The sequence below is a fragment of the Rhynchophorus ferrugineus genome, unplaced genomic scaffold (assembly GCF_030347505.1).
Source record: "Rhynchophorus ferrugineus isolate W39M unplaced genomic scaffold, kcgeb_rfMv2 rfM5, whole genome shotgun sequence".
NCBI classification, from domain to species: domain Eukaryota; kingdom Metazoa; phylum Arthropoda; class Insecta; order Coleoptera; family Curculionidae; genus Rhynchophorus; species Rhynchophorus ferrugineus.
This window is the reverse complement of record NW_027472584.1, coordinates 20092470-20110540: the sequence shown is the minus strand read 5'-3', so window position 1 is coordinate 20110540 and position 18071 is coordinate 20092470. Positions and strand designations below refer to the sequence as shown.

The window sequence follows — 18071 nt, the reverse complement described above, 5'->3', positions numbered from 1 at the left end:
TAAATTATTAAATATTTATATATAATAATAACCTAAAACATTATTCTACATTAATTAATACATACAAAATTTTAATGAATTTAAAATGTCATTTTTTTAACCTTTTAAAAATGCCTAGTTTCTGGTTGGTTTGAATTTACAAGATGACACTTTTAAAGTCAGATTGATGAATCCAAAACATCCGGTTACCTCCTACAGAGTACAGTTCTCTATTCGACTATACTACCATACTAACCAACAATATGCGTATTGCCCTTTAATTCATCGTGACGTTGCCAAATTTATGTTTTTTTATTTAAATATTATGGTTAGTTTTATTGCTGTTTACCTCTTACATTGTTCAATCGTATGATGTTTGTAATATTGTGATAACTTAATAAAACATTTTTGTTTGTTAAAAAAATCTAAAAACTAAGATAGCGTGTTAAAATTATCGAAAATTATATTTAAAACCCGTTAGTTAAATAATAGTATTTATAGATTAGATACAATTTTACGAGAAAATATAGTTTACCTAATAAAATGCATTTAATCTCTTGATGATATCAAATAATTCTGACAACTTTATCACTGAAATTTCTTGGGATTGAAACTGGAATTATGACAACATGGCGCCTGCGCTATTCAGGGTGGGGTATACAGGCTTTGCGTTCGTAGGACCGACGCTAGTCCTCCGATTCGGACCGAGTTAGTATTTTCTTGGCTTTTCGGCGGTTAGTTACACCGCCTCGTCACGTCAAACTTGTAATTGGATTGTTATTATTTACCTTGTTGTTGGAATTGCGAATATAAACATTTAATCTGTTTCGGACGGAGGATTTTACGTGCAGTTTTATATCGAGTTTTCTTCAAAAGGACATTTAAAAGAAACGGTATTTGTGGACAAAACCAATTCTAACCTGTACGCTTCGGACTCTGTGATTTTTTAATTAGTTTTCAGTGGTATGTTAGTATTTTATTAAGTGTGTGTTGATGTTTATCGATGTCATAGGCTAACTACGTCCAAACTACCGGCGAATGTGTTTCTGTTTGCATTTTTTCAAGTCAGAAGCAGTGTCGAAAATTGTCGTTTAGGCGCATGCCATGTGCTTTCACGTCCAATGCGACCCATAAGTGAAAAGAAGTCTACTTACTAGGTAAAACACAGTTTCCCAATAAAAAAAATTGTACAAATAAACATAGAAATTTGAAAATTTTCAATGAAAACAGTCTGGCGCTGCAAGCGCCACGCACTGCCGGTTTGTCATTGTACTACCTAGAGTCTTACTAGACACCGCATTCCTAAGTCTACATGACTTTTATTATTATGACGAAATACTACTTACCTTATGGTTGCTTTGCATGCTTTTTCTAATATAGAACGTTCACTGTGGCTATATAAATCTTATGCAGTTTTAGACATTTCTTTAAAAAAAATTTCTTTGATATTTTTAATTAGTTTTATTTGTTCATATCGACGGGTGAATTAAGTGACAGTTCATTGCACGGCATCCTTGATGTATGCGTAGGTGTGTTCATTTCTTGCTTAAAGCGCGAAGATCCTATTTACAATCAATAAATACCACAATACCAACATAAAGTCTTCTCTAATACCATATGGCTTTTAGAATTTTAATATCCATATGATGCATTCGTTTTGATTGCTTATGGTATAGTGTAATAATAGAGTATTTATTAAAATAACGTAGTAATGCTTATTTTGTTACTTTCAATTGCTTTTTAGGTGCTTAGAATTTTGTATAATATAGAAACTAAGCCCATAAATATAATAATTTGGTATGAGCTTAGTAATTAACACTAACAATATATATTTTTATAATATAAATGTACCATAATATAAGCTAAAGGAATACCGGCACAGACCTTGATTATTTTCAACTAGTGATTAGTCAGCGTTTAGGTTACATAAGGATATTTTCGTAGATTTGTTCTGTTCTCAGTCTTCGGTTAAGAATTTGAATTATCATATTTGTCGTGTGACTCATCATCTATAATCTATATATATATATATATATATATATATATATATGTATAGATGGTGGTTGAAGGTAGAACAAAGATGCTAAAGTATTTTTTTGGCGGTAAAAGATCAATTTGTCAGATCATAACACTTTTTCATCTAGCCGTAAATTCCCGTAGATTTATTGTCAAAATATTGAAAAGTTAGAGCTACCCTATACAGTCTGGTTGGATGAAAAGGATATGTATAAAAATAGGGTTATAAATCATTTTCAGAACTAAATAAACAACGACAGGTTAGCTTTAGATGAATAATTGAACATAACCGTTATCTCTTTTGTACCATAATACCGTTTTTATATATAGTTCGTACGTTTTTTTAAATAGTCACACCATATTTCATTGTTCTTTACGTCTCATTAAAAAAACAGCCACACACTCACATACACACAAAAATATGGACCCTACTCGGATTTTCCTAAGAGTATATTTAGAAGTGAATTCTTGCCGGACAGAAATTAATATCAGTTCGGACACTGTCATTAGTTTTCGGGGATTATACTTTTGGTCCTATAAAGGGTCTGCTATAAGGGCTTACCGAAAATTAAATCTAAAGCACAAAAAAAATCACCCGTTATTTTTCAGTTTTAGACTTTCAGAAGTCATTTTTGGTCATTTTTTTCGAAGCTTAGAACTTGCTCCGCAAAAAATGTTTCTATATTAATCTGGATAAAAAAAGATAGACCTTTAGAAATTTCGTTTCGTTTATAATTGATCGAATTTTGATAATCTTCAGGATTTAAACACTTGAAAATTAAACGGAACCGAGTAATATAAAAATAGTTCATACTCATAATTATTCACCGGAAATTTACCGACCAAAATGTGGGGAATTGCAGTAAAAAAATAATTAGTCACTTTTTTATATTTTTTGAGGGTTTAAAACAGATTTTGAAGTTTTTACTCGGTTAGACATTTAAAAGATTAAAATTAAAGGATTCACATGAACTTTTTTCTTCTTTTTCCGTTTTTGGCTTTATATTTTAGGATTTATTTCTGCCTGACTGTCATATTTATTCAAATTAAAAGTTTTTTTATTATCCGAGTTATATTACATTTAGTAACTGTACTAAGAAAAAAGTTTTTTTGCGTAAACCTTGGAAAAGTTTCTTTTTTCATGACAAGAATATTAAATATCACAAAAAATGTAAATCGGCTAAAACAAAGGACCAACCGCAGTTTAGTAAAATTAATGAAGATATATATAATTGTAAGATTTATAGGATTAATGTAATTTTTTAAATTAATTTTCTTCATACAGATTTGTTCGTGCCTAGCTCATATTTATTCCATTTCAAAGTTTTTCCGCATTATGATTATAGTAACCCCAAAGAAGAATATATTTTTCCTATTCCACGACAAGAATATTAAATATTAAAAAAAAAACATCAAAACCCCTACAAATGGACATACGAAGTTATAAAGAATACATTGACAGCCTATTATTTTTAAATTTAAAGTTTCCCGTATTCTTGAAATTTGAATATTATATGTAAAATCATTTCTCGTCAAAAACTCATTATTTTCAATGATTGTGTAAGTTTGGTTATATTTTAAAGACTTGCATAATGGTGCTTTGAAATCCAGTTTGTTTATTATTAGAATAAATAGTGCTGAAAATTTTTGGTTTGTTTATCTAACCTTACATTTTAGAGCGTACTAAAACTCTATTATTTATCAGTGTTGTTGGTTATATTATCGTTAATTCGGCCAATAAACATTTTGAAGAATTAGTTTTTTATTTGTTGTTATCTATAGTTCAATAACGCCCATATATATTACTAGAAATTTGTCATATTTTATCTAATGCCGGTATTCTTTTATTTATAAATTATTATCACATATCTTTTTTGGATTTATTGAGGTCTAATTTAATGAGTAGGGTATACCAATAATATAACTTCATAATTTACTTTTAATTTATACGTACTAACAGGGTGTAACAAAATTATCAGCAGCTTTTATTTTAAATAACTGGGTAATATTTCTGTATTATTTAAAAAGTGGTGCATATTAATCCCCATGCTGAACTAAAATATAATATGACTTACATTATTCTAAACTTTGCCTTAGATTTTTTATAAATTTTGATGACATTTCATTGATTTGATTGGATTCCTCCTGATCAAAGGAAGTGGTATTTATTATAATAAATATTAGAAATTACATAACTATTCAGCTAAGATTAGTATACAGCCTTTATAACTATTACACAATATGTCCGACTAGTAATGTATATTGATTTCAAATATATTATATATTTGCTTGTATTTCTATCTTTATTCTGTAAAAGTTAACACGCTATAATTTAATAATAATATATATTGCCCCTTTAATTATGAATATGAAAAATATACCAAACTGTCTTGGTATAATCAGAGGTAGAGAGAGAGAGAGAGAAAAAAAGATTTTTTCCATATACGGAATGAAATATTATATATTTTCATGTTAGTATTTACCCAAATCCCAGTGCATATCTCATTGTAGAATCTTATTATATTCTCCCAACCTAAATATTCATTTTCCTCCTTTTGGCGGAAATATAAATTTGTTTGATAAGTTTTAGAATACCGTGGCAGCTTCCTTCCTTCGTTTTTCCCTTTTTTCATACTTCCTTAGGTTTTATATAATCTTACATAACCTCAATTATGGGTCTTTGTGATATTTTTCCTTTACTATAGTATAACAAGGCCACTTTACATTTTTTTACCTGTCCGTAGGCATTTGTGACACGGAAATCAATAACCATTTTAATTTAACCACTGGATAATGAGACTTTCTTCATTTTTTCGACGTTTTTAATAAGAAAAATTGAGACATTTGCCATTCTACTATTTGTATTGAAGCTTTTTGAGATAAAAAAAGAAATATATGTGACCAGTGTTATATTTTACAGTTTTTTTTTATATTTTACAAAAATGTGGTTTTCTTGTAAAGGAAAATATTAGGGTATACGTTTTCTTTTCCTTTTCCGAAGGCACAAATGAAAATAAAAAAGGCTAAATTATCAACATCTCAATCAAGACATTAAAAAAAAAAGGTTCTTTCTGGACCTTTCGAGAATTTTCTTTTTTCTTCATCCTTGTCGTCCCTTTAATCTTTTTTTTTGTATTTTGAATGAAATTTTTATGATAGTATCGTTGAATGGGGTTCAGCTAATTCATAATTCGATACAAAAGACACAAATTTTTTTTGATATTAACTATTTAGTATTATTACTTATTGTGTATACTTAAATAAACTTAATATTTGCAGTAAATTAGAATGGGTTTAATGTTGTTATCAACAGTCAATATCAATGAAAAGGGTACCCTCATTTTAAATTATTTTTAATAAATAATTATGATATGATAGTCAATAAGAGCAGACGCCTTAGAAATACGTTAAATCTTTTTCATCGTAAATTTCAACGAACAAACCATGGTTTTACACAAAAGCATCTACTTGATTGTAAAATTTGTTTATTTTTCTTTTTATTCAAAATAATCGGTCATAATTCCATAGGTTATAAAGCTACTAGATCCTTTATGATTAAGTACCACGCAATAACGACAAGTTATTTCATTTTATTATAGTATTTATTCCAGATATATTATTATATCATATATAAATAACTTTGACTGTTAAAAGTTAAAGTAAACATTGTTTCCTTGAAATTGAAGAATAATTTATGCCCATTACTTTAGATTAAAAATGTTTTTTATGATAGTTGATGTAATTTTAATGGACATTCATCAACCGTCTAACCGGCTTGTTTCTACCATCAAGTTACCAGCAGTTCTGTCTTCCTTTTAAGGCATCACTTTACCACCATATCTTTCTGACGACTTATTAGGGAATATTTGCTTTATGTGAGATTTTCTATTGCGATAAAAACCTTATTTTTTATTGATACCTTTATAAACCTGGACCTGTTATCTAATGTGGTGTGGTATATTTGCCTATTGCAAATAATTCAACGAGTTTTGTCATAGATATATTAAACACTAACATTTACGATTTTAAAGAACGATATATTTTGTGTTTCTTTTATATTGTTGTCTCGAACATATTTGACGTAAAAAACGCACCATTGAAATGAATTTGACGTAATGGAGTGTTTTTGCTATGGTCCATTGTTGAAAAATAAAACAGAAAAGCAAATATTTACCAAAGAAGTTTTTAATAAGAAAAATTGAGACATTTGCCATTCTACTATTTGTATTGAAGCTTTTTGAAATAAAAAAAGAAATATATCTGACCAGTCTTATATTTTATAGTTTTTTTTACAAAAATGTGGTTTTCTTGTAAAGGAAAATATTAGGGTATACGTTTTCTTTTCCTTTTCCGAAGGCACAAATGAAAATAAAAAAGGCTAAATTATCAACATCTCAATCAAGACATTAAAAAAAAAGGTTCTTTCTGGACCTTTCGAGACTTTCAATTTTCTTTTTTCTTCATCTTTGTCGTCTGTTTAATATTTTTTTTTTGTATTTTGAATGAAATTTTTATGATAATATCGTTGAATGGGGTTCAGCTAATTCATAATTCGATACAAAAGACACAAATTTTTTTTGATATTAACTATTTAGTATTATTACTTATTGTGTATACTTAAATAAACTTAATATTTGCAGTAAATTAGAATGGGTTTAATGTTGTTATCAACAGTCAATATCAATGAAAAGGGTACTCTCTTAATAAATAATTATGATATGATAGTCAATAAGAGCAGACGCCTTAGAAATACGTTAAATCTTTTTCATCGTAAATTTCAACGAACAAACCATGGTTTTACACAAAAGCATCTACTTGATTGTAAAATTTGTTTATTTTTCTTTTTATTCAAAATAATCGGTCATAATTCCATAGGTTATAAAGCTACTAGATCCTTTATGATTAAGTACCACGCAATAACGACAAGTTATTTCATTTTATTATAGTATTTATTCGTTTTAAATGAAATGTCTTTGTTATATTACGGATACTAAAGCGATTCTATTAAGAGTATTAGACCGTTTAATTTTTTCTCGGATTTTTTCGATTTTTACCGAAATTTTGCAAACATGCCAACGGGTAATTCGATTTTTCTAGACTATTTCGTTCAATTAATGTCGTCGCAAACTTTGAGAGGTAAGTGGGCGTTTCTATATCAGCATTTATTTAATGTGACATCCGTAAGTTGCCATATTTGCTTTACAAGAATTAGATAAGTATTTCGACAGATTATAAAGTTTAATGTACATATATTTTAAGTATTAAGACAGATAAATAGGATCCTGTTGAGCGTAGATAATGCTTTTAACAAAAGATGACTTTATAAATAAATTGGTGGGTGTTCATACAATGTAAATAACATGATAGAGTGAAAAAAATTACTGAAACTGAATAAGAATGTCTTTATATCACTGCTAGTAATGTAAGATAGTGAATGGATGTTTTTGTTCACATTAGTTAGTACCACAGCAATTAACCGATTAGAACTGTATTAAATACAAATTAATCGACTCGACCAAAATAGATGTGATCATTATTTAGGATGTATGACTATTAGTTGTGAGTCAAATTCAACGTAAATTTAAATATACTTTAAAATATTAAGATTACATTCATAATTAATATTTGAATTCCGATTATATGATGTATGTTTGGGAATTTTGCGGATAGAGTTTTAGGTTTTAAATTCTCCGTAAATAAACTATACTGATACAGCATATATTTTTCATTGATTGATACTGTATATGATGATTGATATTGATATGTATTTTTTTGATATGATTTTGTTATAACTGATTCAAAACTTTTTTCTCTTTGTCCCAAGATTGTTATCAAATCTTAGATCAGGAAATACTCACACGGGGTTATGCTAGGTGAACACTTTATACTACTTATATTTACTAGAATTCCTTATTCAATTTTTCGAATAAATATTTCGGGTACTTTTTGCACAGAAAACATAACTTAACCGAAAACACGTCCTGTTCTTTTTTTGTGTTATTATTTCGATTTGAGGAAGTGTTGAGTTGTCGTCCAAAATGACTGAAACCGAAACCGTTATAGAACGAAGAAGCGATTGCTTTTAAGACTCATTTGTTCACCATTTGTTCACCTTTTTGTCGATGGTCATAAACCTTTCTGGTTCAATCAAAGAAATGCGTGATATATTAATAAGAAATCAAAACTTACTTCCGAATAATCAATTAATAGGGTGTATAATAATTAATTGCGTGTAATAACTGTGCTTTTTTCTGCATTACTTCTATCACAAAAAAATCCTTGGACATAAATGATTTCATGGAATTGTTTTGTTATTTTGGACAGATATTTCTTTGTCATATCCCGTATGGCGTATCGTTTAGTTTTGGTTCCAAATTCCATCATGATTTCTTTAATTATCTCTCTTTCATTGTGTCGGTTTTTGTTTCAGAACCATTATTAGTCAGAAGGAAGGAAACCGTTAAAAGTTTAATATAATTTTTTAATTTCTTCTATTCAGATATTATGATAGTAATAGGGAAAAGAACTTGGGAAAGATGGTGTGGCTAATTTATAGTCATAAAAAGCTTTTCAAATGTGCCATAATGCTTCCTGCAATTGAAATTATAAAATCGCCTTGCATACCGATTGGATGGAAATGTGGTCTTAGTTTTATTAATTTATTCAAGCACATCATATACATAATAAAATATGTTCAGGAGGTTTTTGTTGAAGGAATGTAGCATGTGCATATGATTCAGTAAATTCATTAAAAATTATAGTTTGGGTTAATAGGTTTTTTTTTTTGCTGTAGAATAGAAGATAGGAAATTAGAAATTTCCCTGTTTCTCTTTGAACGATTTGATATGCGCTATGTTCATATCATTCTATATTTATCAGGAGGTTCTAGAATTAATTAGTTCCAAAAATCATTCACGAATTAGTAATTTTATCTTAAAAATGTTATGAAATCTTAGATCAGGAAATAGTCACATGGGGCCATGTGAGGTGAATATGGTGCTTGATTCACGATTGATGTCTATTTTTTAGTTTATTTTTGTTAAGTCAATTTTGTCATTTTTTTGTTATTCATTATTATATGGGATTTTAATACATATATAATTATATATAATTAATTAATACATATGATGTATTAATCCCGTACTAGCATTGTTTAAGTATTATTGCAAGTACAACAGAACAGTAGTAATAAATTAATTGGTAAATTAAGAGTGTACTAAGTATATCTAATGTAAGATGTAATTAATTTAAAAAAATTATACTAATCTTACTCTCTAAATATTATTAATTTTACATTGCCCTTTTCTAACGTAAAATAATTTACAATGAACTGACAACACAAGAACCTATTATTTCTTTCCTTGTCTCTCTCAAAACTAGTACGAGAAGGAATTCGTACATCTCCGCCTTTCATTTGATGGTTCCCAATGCTATTAATAATATAATTAATTTTGAACGCTTGTAGATGATAATATTTCCATCGGTTTTCACTTTAATATTAATATTTGACGTCTGGAATCGATTTAAAAATATAATTAAACTTTTTTATCAGGTGCAACGTTGGAGAATTTTCGCCATTACGGTTTATAACGTTGATGTATGGGGATAAAAATTTCTGAATGCAAACAAAGTTATTTTAAAGGGAAGTAAATCGGCAGCGAAGCCCAAAATAAGATTATTTCCCGTGGATATTTTTTTTTGCACAGGATAAAGAAGCCCAAAGCAAAATTTTATTTATTACAGCGTCGTTCTTTCCGTAACCGCTTCCCCTACGTAGGGTCACTTAATCTATTTACGTACTCTGGGGTCATTTAGTGCGACCACCTTTGTGTGGGGATATAGTTTCTCTCATTCGAGCCAGTGAGTGAAACATACTTTTCCTGGTTTTTAATAGGGGTTCGGAATGGCCACTCAAGAGCGAGCAGAGAACGTATCGCATTTATGGCCTTAAAAATGATTCAATACGTTTCGCTGTACCTGAATGGTTGGATATTTCAGCTTTATGTTTCGGAATAATTGGCTTTCTACAGGGTCAGACAAGTCAAATTTCCATTAGACGTACAATACGATCTCTGATTGAAAAGGGAACTTTATTCGAATATTTTCTCTTGTATTGCGGAGGCACTGCATTTTTATGCATTATTTCTTGAATATTTATGACCCTATGACTAACTGAAGTACGCGTATACATTAAAACATTGTTTGATGTGATTATCCATACACACCTTCATGCATTTTATACTTAACTCATAATTCTGGTATTCACATGACGCATGGACTTAAAGGAACATTCAATATTACTTTCTTTTACCTTTCTAAAATAGTTTAACAAAATACCACATTCTATTTTTACATCCGTTATCACATACTGCCATAAAAATTTCATTCTATGTCAATATGTTCTAGTTCTGTAATTAAAACTGTCTTCTATATCTTTATTTCTTATTAAACTACAATTTCTTGAAGCCATTTTGTGTTAACCGGTTTATTCCTTAAATTTAAAATTCAGGAATAACAGGGAAACCGAAAATGTTTTTTGGTACTGATCAGTTTTTTATAATCCACAAGTCACTGTATTTTTTGTGCACATATATCGTTTGTGTAACAATAACACTCAGTAGCATAATTTCGATATGTGTTAACACAAGCATTCTAAACTTACTCTTGATATTGAAAAATTAAAATGTCAGGAATTAATATGCCATACAACTTACTATTATTTTGGATACCAACACACCACATAACACAAGTATTAGTTAAAATTGTTCAAAAAGTGTTTTTTATTGCTGTTTTGCTTTATTAATTATAGATAATTGTTCTGAGTCACCCTACAAGTTGTTAAACATGTTTTCCTTTGAGTTTTTTTTAATTCTGAATTAAAATTTAACTAAAAACTGAAGAAATGGGTTTGAAAAAACTATGTATTGCCATTGTTTTTAAAAATCAAGAAACAGATGTGCTGTTTATAATCTGAAATTCCTTAAAATAATATATATTAAATTACTGTACATACTGTACTACTGTTATATTAATTGTACATACCGCAAAATTGGTTTAAGACAATGAGCAGGTGCCAAACCACCTGTGGTAGTTTGAAATTTTTGTAAAAAAAATAATTATTCTCCAATAAAGCAATGATTAATTAAGAAATATTAATAGACATTGTTTATTAAAAAATATGTTGGCATACCAGATATATTATTATATCATATATAAATAACTTTGACTGTTAAAAGTTAAAGTAAACATTGTTTCCTTGAAATTGAAGAATAATTTATGCCCATTACTTTAGATTAAAAATGTTTTTTATGATAGTTGATGTAATTTTAATGGACATTCATCAACCGTCTAACCGGCTTGTTTCTACCATCAAGTTACCAGCAGTTCTGTCTTCCTTTTAAGGCATCACTTTACCACCATATCTTTCTGACGACTTATTAGGGAATATTTGCTTTATGTGAGATTTTCTATTGCCATAAAAACCTTATTTTTTATTGATACCTTTATAAACCTGGACCTGTTATCTAATGTGGTGTGGTATATTTGCCTACTGCAAATAATTCAACGAGTTTTCTCATACATGTATTAAACACTAACATTTACGATTTTAAAGAACGATATATTTTGTGTTTCTTTTATATTGTTGTCTCGAACAGATTTGACGTAAAAATGCACCATTGAAATGAATTTGACGTAATGGAGTGTTTTTGCTATGGTCCATTGTTGAAAAATAAAACAGAAAAGCAAATATTTACCAAAGAAGTTGTAGAGAAATCACAATATAGAACAATGGGTGGAAATAATGTGTGTTTGTGAGTGTGTATTTTTTTGTTGCTATAAAACAATTGTTTGCTATATCGAAATATTACACAGTTGATAATGCAGCATCAACGGTACATTGGATAATTCAGATATGTTATGGACCAATAACAATACACACTTTTATCTTATCAGAGATTGTTACACAATGAAATCATCGAGTTTAATCGCTAGATTTTAAAAGACTTTATTGTTTTAACAGTTGGTCATTGTTCCTTTATTTGTTATTGTTATTTCTTGTGTGTTTAGCAAAGTGTAATGAAATGATTAAAATAGTTTTAGGTGCGTATACGAGGGTTGAATTATATTCTGTGCCTAATAATGATAAGACAGTAATTTATTAAGGATAATGGTTTTATGGTTTTTCTCTCCAATAGTCTCCAGATCTTTATAACACTTGAGATGCTAAAACCTTTTCGTTTGTTGTTATTGTTTCCTTTCTATTCTGCTACTGATAAACTAATTATTAATTATTATTATTAATTTAGCGGCCCTTTCGTATTGGATTAAGTATCCATTTTAATCCAATCCAAAAAACATTTTTCAATGATAAATCTTCAACATATACCCCATTAGAGCTAAAACCAAAAAGTGATAAATATTAAAATTTAATCAGCTGGCATCAATATTGTAAGCAGATCAGCTTTAAGCGCGGTATCCATTTTACCTCTATAAAGTAAAATGTTATATAATCAATCATTCTACGCAAGACCCCCGAAAGAAAATTATTATATTATTTAACAACGAGGACGGGTTTGTTTCTCCCTGATTTTATATTAGCTGGCTGCTAAAGCTGGCTTATTTTCATTTACATTCATTTGTGTTGGCGATTAGTCTTAAACGGTTTTGTATTAGCGTTAAAATGTACAATAATTATAAGGAAGATAATATATACAGTAGACGGTCAATGACATAAGCACTCAATCTCTACCCTCTGTAAATAGTTTCTGGTTGCTGATTTAGTTATGTGATACTAGTTCTGTCATTTGAGGGAAATTTTTTAAAATTTTTAACCGGTCAACTGAAAAGTCCCCGGCCTGATGCATAAATGGCACTACCAGAATTAAATACATATGTTTTTTATAGCCCTACCCCTCAAAAGATGCGTGTATAAATTTGACCGCTGTCGGATCATTAGTTTGTGAATTATAGTATTTTGAGTGAAGCAACTTTTGTTATTGTGAAGAAAATGGATAAAAAGGAATTTCGTTTTAATAAAATATTGCTTCTTGAAGACGGTTAACGCAGTGGAGGCACAAAAAAGGTTGTTACCGACGAAAACCTTAAAAAAACCACAAAATGATTTTGAATGACCGTAAATTGAAATTGAATGAGATAGCAGACACTTTAAATATATCAACTGAACGTGTACATCATGTCATTTACGAATATTTGGGTATGAGAAAACTCTGTGCAAAGTAGGTGCCGCGCGAGCTCACTTTTTCCCAAAAACAACGACGAGTTGATGATTAGGAGAAGTGTTTGAAGATGATCATGCGTAATACCCGAGTTTTTGCATCGATATGTGACAATGGATGAAACATGGCTCCATAATTTCACTCCGAAGTTCAATCGACAGTCATCCGAGTGGACTGCACACGATGAACCCGCTCCAACGCATGGGAAAACGCAACAATCGGCTTGCAAGGTTATGGCGTCTGTATTTTGGGATGGAATAACTTTCATTGACTACCTTGAAAAAGGAAGGACTATCAACAGCGACTATTACATAGCGTTATTGGACCGTTTGATGGATGAAATCGTCGAAAAACGGCCGCATTTGAAGAAAAAGAAAGTGCTTCTGTCACAAGTCAGTGAAAACGATGGCAAAAATCCATGAGTTGGCTTTCGAATTACTTCCTCATCCACCGTATTCTCCAGATCTGGCCCCCAGCGACTATTTCCTGTTCTCGGATCTCAAAAGAATGCTCGCTGGGAAGAAATTTTCGTCGAATGAAGAGGTGATCGATGAAACTGAGGCCTAGTTTGAAGCAAAGGACAAATCGTACTACAAGAATGGTATCGAAAAGTTGGAGGGTCGCTATAATCAGTGTATAACCCTTGAAATGAATTATGTTGAATAAAAAAAGTTAATTTTGCCAAAAAATGTGTTTTACTATGGTAGGCCGAGGACTTTTCGATTGACCTGTTATATTTAAGCTAGTATATAGCTTCAGGTATATATTAGGCTTTTTTTAAAACGATATATTTTTACATACAAAATTGTTGCTTTATGGTTTTTCTGCATTAGAACTGTCGCAATTTTGAGCGAAGAGAATTTCTTTTCATTTAAGAAATGATTTGGCTTTATTTTTAACAATTTAAAGATTTACGGTTATAAGAAAAAAATCGCCCTATAATAATTTAAAAAATAATCCTCATGACAATAGAGAGATTTGAGGGATCAACTTGAACGTTCCTGTTTGTTTCTATAACTTAAAAGAAATATGAAGCGTCTTTAAACACCAAGAATACAAAAGCCGAAAACGCTAAAGCCTCACCATTGGCTTTATGTAACTCTATTGGAGAAAATAAATCTTTTCCTCGTCACTAACATTTCTACTGACATAAAAACGAATGTAACACTAATGTAACCTTTAAACGCTACCTGACTTGACTGCCATATGGTGTCTAAAGTTAATTTCGCAAACGAATAGAGTATGTAGAAAGAACGAAAGAAAGAGGAAAAGAGTTAAATCGTTTCAAAAATACAGAAAAGCAAAGAGAAAAAACTGGGAAATCGTAAAGGCAAAATTAATTGAAGTTGGAAGAGGTACAGTTACAATTAAATTTTCGAAACTCTCGGCAAACTTTCTACATTCATATTTCATACAATGTATATAGTTGATGCTTGCTTGCCTTGTACGAATACGGTGCTTTTTGCTGCAGCACAGTAATAACCGACTTTTAACGGCATCATTTTAAATCCAACTTACATTTGAAGGCATTTATAAATAGTTTCGGATTTTAATATCCTCCTCTGTCGAATAGGAATACCTTTCAAGCATATTTTAAATAAAATCGTTCTTACGTTTAATAATAAATATTATTTGTATAGTAACTTCGATAAAGATAATACAGGGGACACGAAAATTCGACCCAAAGCGCATCTTGATTGCTATAAAGTGATTATTAAAAATTTTAAATTAAAATACAAGTTACAAAATATTTTTATGTCGTGTAGTTGAAATATAAAATACAAAATACGAACTATAAAATACAGTCAGGTGTTACGTTATATAAATAGAATAGAACTTATCTAACAGGTCAATCGAAAAGTCCCCGGTCTACCATAGTAAAACACATTTTTTTAGCAAAATTAATTCTTTTTATTCAACATAATTGTCTTCAAGGGTGGTATATTGATTATAACGACCCTCTAATTTTCCGATACCATTTTGTAGTACGATTTGCCCTTTGCTTCAAACTAGGCCTCAGTTTCGGCGATCACCTCTTCATTCGACGAAATTTTTTTCCCAGCGAGCATTTTTTTGAGATCTGAGAACAGGAAATAGTTGCTGGGGGGCTGGCGAATACGATGGATGAGGAAGCAATTCGAAGCCCAATTCATGGATTTTTGACACGGTGTATTGTCTTGGTGAAGTAGCACTTTCTTTTTCTTCAAATGCGGCCATTTTTCGGCGATTTCATCCTTCAAACGGTCCAATAACGCTATGTAATATTCACTGTTGATGTTCCTTCCTTTTTCAAGGTAGTCAATGAATATTATTCCATGCGCATCCCAAAATACAGGCACCATAACCTTGTCAGCCGACTGTTGCGTTTTCCAACGTTTTAGAGCGGGTTCATCATGTGAAGTCCACTCGGATGACTGTCGATTGGACTTCGGAGTGAAATGATGGAGCCATTTTTTATCTATTGTCACATATAGACGCAAAAACTCGGGTTTATTACGCTTGATCATCTTCAAACACTGCTCCGAATCATCAACTCAACGGCGTTGTTTTTGGTCAAAAGTGAGCTCGCGCGGCACCAACTTTGCACAGAGATTTCTCATACCCAAATATTCGTGAATGATATGATGTATAGGTTCAGTTGATATCTTTAGAATGTCTGCTATTTCATTCAATTTCAGTTTAAGGTCATTCAAAATCATTTTGTGGATTTTTTTATTCGTCGGTAACAACCTCTTTTGGGCGTCCTCTTTTGCAGCAGGTTTAAACTTAGCATACCAATCCTTGATGGTTGATTTTCCTGGGGCAGTGTCCGGAAACTCGGTATCAAGCCAAGTTTTTGCTTTAACTGCATTTTTTCTCTTCAAAAAATAATATTTTATCAACACGCGAAATTCCTTTTCATCCATTTTTTTCACAATAATAAAAGTTGCTTCACTCAGAATGCTATAATTCACAAACTAATGATCCGACAGCTGTCAAATTTATACACGCATCTTTTGAGGGTTAGGGCTAACCAAAATACATATGGATTTAATTTTAGTAGTGCCATCTATGCGTCAGGCCGGGGACTTTTCAATTGACCTGTTAGCCCAGTATTAGTGAGCAAAACAATGTCCTTTCATGAAAATAAATGTAAATGTTAATCAATGAAATAAATTACAACTTAATCCCAATACTATCCATTACCTAAAATATATATTTACAGATGTTAAATAAAAATAATTCGAACAAATAAAGTAAGTGCGGTTTGTATAATCATAATTTATATGAAAAAACAACATATTTACTCATTGGCTTAGTTATCTTTGTGTAGTAAAATTCGGTGGCTAGATAGTGAGGTTGTCTATCTTTATTTTCCTGTGTGTGTTATGCATGTAGACTACGAATAAGTTGTGTATATGATTGGTTCGTTGTGCACATTAGAACTTCCATAAGTTATGTTCCGAGTTATGTTTATTATTTACTAATTCTGCGGTTATGTTTTCGTGCTTATTAATTTGTTAAGTATGATTGTGGAAATTTAGTGAAATTCAAAATAAATATATAATAACGTAAAAATATAATCTTTTTATGCGCAATAGAGGAAATATATGACATGTTCTAGATGTGATAATATCAACAAAATCATCAGGATAGAGTATTTTTTAAAGCTCACACAAAGACATATAATGAAAAATGTAAATGGTTATCTAATTTTGTTTAGCAGGGTATGTTAAATTGGTATATATCAATGTTATTGGCGTTGTTATTAGTGTTTTAGATTATATAAGGTACAGGAGATGTTTCTAGATGAATAATATAACGTTACAAGAGAGGAATCCGGAGATAGAAGGTACATTTAGAGCTAGAGATTATAATTGAATACATCGATTTTGTTACTTTAACATCGAAATATACCTTAATTGACGACACATGTCATCCTATTCAAAAATAAACAGCTTTAAAGATTATATAAACGGAATCGTTCTAAATTGACTTCTTTTTCATGAATTAAAACAGGAAAAACGTCATACGTAACCAAACTAAATTGAAATTTAATTCATTTTATGCATAATGGTCATGTGTTGTTTGTTTTGTCATGTAAGTATAGGATCCGCAAGATTCACCAGCACAAATATTTCCCCAATTAAAAAGTAATTAAAAAGGCTTAGTAAAAATGAGTCCAAGTTCGAAAAACTTATATAAAATACAAGTGGGGAAGTGGGGAAAAAGCTCCACTCTGATGCTAATTCATTATTCGATTTAATATTCCCCCGGTTATTCAGCAAAAAATGAAACTTTACGAGGATGTTTTGGAAAGTTCCCGTTTTAATATCCACAGAACGATTTCCTGAATACCAATGCGTATGATACAGGACTTGTTCTATATACATATATATTCGGATATTTTCTCTGCTTTGTTGGCTGCTGCTTCGTTTAACAGGTCAATTGAAAAGTCCCCGGCCCACCATAGTAAAACACATTTTTTTTGCAATTTTTTTTTAATCAACATAATTCCCTTCAAGGATGATACACTGATTATAGCGACCCTCCAACTTTTCGATACCATTTTTGTAGTACGATTTGTCCATTGCTTCAAAAGGCCTCAGTTTCGGCGATCACCACTTCATTCCACGAAAATGTCTTCCCAGCGAGCATTCTTTTGAGATCTGAGAACAGGAAAAAGTCGCTGGGGGCCAAATATGGAGAATACGGTGGATGAGGAAGCAATTCGAAGCTCAATTCATGGATTTTTGCCATCGTTTTCACTGACTTGTGACACGGTGCATTGTCTTGATGAAGCAGCACTTTCTTTTTCTTCTTACGGTCCAATTGCGTCCTTCAAACGGTCCAATAACG

General features: G+C 30.5%; 1 protein-coding gene across 2 annotated transcripts in view; it reads left to right on the top strand.

Moving 5' to 3' along the window:
• Positions 1–667: 667 nt before the first annotated feature.
• PlexA (Plexin A) overlaps positions 668–18071 on the top strand; it is a 366159-nt gene continuing 348755 nt past the window's right edge. Inside the window, exon 1 of one of the 2 annotated variants that reach the window (XM_076405520.1) lies at positions 668–1136. The gene's annotated coding sequence lies outside the window, so the exon portion shown is untranslated. The remainder of the gene's footprint in view (positions 1137–18071) is intronic. The other variant, XM_076405522.1, reaches the window with a different exon arrangement.